The sequence below is a fragment of the Coccinella septempunctata genome, chromosome 2 (assembly GCF_907165205.1).
Source record: "Coccinella septempunctata chromosome 2, icCocSept1.1, whole genome shotgun sequence".
Classification (NCBI taxonomy): Eukaryota; Metazoa; Arthropoda; class Insecta; order Coleoptera; family Coccinellidae; genus Coccinella; species Coccinella septempunctata.
Window position 1 is genome coordinate 17,229,041 of NC_058190.1, and position 2,800 is coordinate 17,231,840.

Consider the following 2,800-nt stretch of genomic DNA (forward strand, 5'->3'; position numbering starts at 1 on the left):
TAAACAATGGCATATTTTCATGAAAATCTTTATGACTATATTTAATCAAAAATTCCCGAAAAAATTATTCAATCAAGGCTATAAATCTAGGCAAAAACTATATGAGACAAATGAAGCGATCCAACAGAAGAAAATTAAATTAGATAATCTCCTATTTTTGAAACAATTAAATGGACATTATAAAGATTTGTATTGTGCAGAAAAAAAAGAATATGAAAAATTATTAGTAAGGGCCAGATCGGAAAATTATGAAAATAGAATAAATAACTCTGACGATAAGAATAAGTGTATGTGGACTATTTACAAGGAAATTACTGGCAAGACGAAAAAATCAAGTGAATGCTTTATCGATGGAAATACAAATGAGGTAGCAAATGCCTACAATAAATATCTAATCGACATTATCCCAGACTTGATGAAAACTAGTGAAGAAGGAAAAGAATATACTTTCAAATTCGAAAACGATAGATCAATAGTATTGGAGCCAGTTACAGAAGAAGAACTAATAGCACTGAATAAAAAGTTAAAAAACAAGCATAGTTCAGGTGAAGATGAAATCCCAACTTCTCTTATTCGTGAAATATTGCCAGCAATTACTGAGATTTTTTGTCACATCGTGAATAACTCTCTCAAAGAAGGAATATTTCCAGACACTCTAAAGCTAGCAGCAATTCGGCCAGTGTACAAAGGCAAAGGGGATAAAAACTGCTTCGATAATTATAGACCAATAGGCTTACTCTCGGGGTTCTCAAAGCTATTCGAACAAGTGGTGTATGTTAGAGTGACCAAATTCCTAACAGAATGCAACATAATTACCGAAAGTCAACATGGTTACCTGACTAACAAATCAACACAAAGTGCTATTTTTCAGCTCACACAAGCAATCCTGAAATATTTAGAGAAGGGCAGTATGGGCATGGGCATATTCTTGGACTTGTCGAAGGCCTTTGATTGTTTAGACAGGAACATTCTCCTAAAGAAACTCGAAAAATATGGAATAAGAGGATGGGCATTAAAATGGTTTGAATCATATTTGAAAAATAGGACCCAAAGAGTGGTTATCCTGCAAGGAGGTACAATGACTAAATCAGACATTCTTGAGAACATGGTTGGAGTTGTTCAAGGCAGCATATTGGGTGCACTCTTGTTTCTCATATATGTGAATGACTTGAGCCTTATAATGGACCATTTGAACAGCTTGACTCGATTCATGGATCCTGTGATAGACCAACAAGATTCCAGCTTAACACAGTTCGCAGATGACACCAGTGTGGCAGTGCAAGGACCAAATATTCGATGCCTTGTTGAAAAAACTGATTTCGTTTTCGGTGCCTTGGTGGAGTGGTTCAGGAAAAATAAATTATGTATCAACAAGGATAAAACAACTGTCGTTATCTTTAGGACTAAGCAGAACAAAATAGAAATACCTGAAATGATTACCGTTGAAAATACACAGCTCGAAATAAAAAGTGTCTCGAAGTTCCTAGGTATTTATGTGGATGAGCAGTTGGACTGGTCTCATCAAATCGATTCCCTGAATAAGAAACTGAACAACATCTGCTATTGCATAAGAATTGTGTCAAAATATCTTAATGACACGGCCAGGAGAACACTGTATTTTGCTAATTTCCAAGGAAGAGCCCGATATGGTATAATGTTTTGGGGATCTAGTTCTGCCATGCAAGATATTTTTGTTACGCAGAAACGTGTCATAAGAGTTATATTCAACATGTCCTATTTACAATCATGTAGAGGAGTCTTTAGATCGAGGAGAATGCTCACAATGTATGCATTGTATATATTTGAAATCCTTGTTTTCGTATATAAGAATAGTCAAGTATTTCCTCGGTCAAATCATTGCTACAATACGCGTAAGGACGACATTTTATACCCTATCCATCGCTTGACACTCTACGAAAAAAGCCCGTACTACATGGGTATTAAACTCTTCAATAAGCTGGATGACAAGATCAAGAATGCCACAGTCGAAAAACAATTTAGGCAGATGTTGAAGCAGTTCTTAATAAATCTTGAACCCTACAGTATAGAAGAGTATATGAGTTATAAAACTGATGGAAACAGATAGAATATTAATTTTGACGTCATTTCATTTCATATTTGTTTTTATTGTATAAAAATGTAATTTAATTTGAAATAAAGAAGCATTGAATTGAATTGAATTGAATTGAATATGGTGAAATTAAAATATATATATATATATATATATTAGACTGATTCAAAAAAATCGACTTTCTCTTGTTTTGAGAAACACACCCCTTATTATCTTCAGGGCATTGAAAAAAGGCGTCTGTGAAAATATTGGCCGAAAATATTATTATTTAGAGGTCGCTCATCGAGGATTTCTATTTTCCCTACTAATAGCAGGGGAAAAAAATTTATTTTTAGTTAAAAAATTCCAGTTCGCAAACCAATGGACCGATTCCATTGAGCGATATATTTTTATGTAGGGAATTAGGTGCTCTACAAAAACTGCCCCATAAAATTTTTCCATGAAACGGCTTTTCGAAAAGTTATTAGAGCTTGAAATTAAATTTTTGTCGAAGTAGCTGTTTTTACTCGGATATCGGGGAGAAATTATTGGAATTTACTTTGAAAATCAGAAAATAGTTATGGAAAGATGCAATTAATATGATTGTATGTAGATTCAAATAATTTATGACATCCTCAAATAGTCAACCTCAACAATTGTTAGAGAGTTAGAAATTTATACTCGTCAGAATCAAATTATAAAGCTTCTCTTATTCCTCATTCCTTTGGGTCAGAAAGAATGATTGGTTTT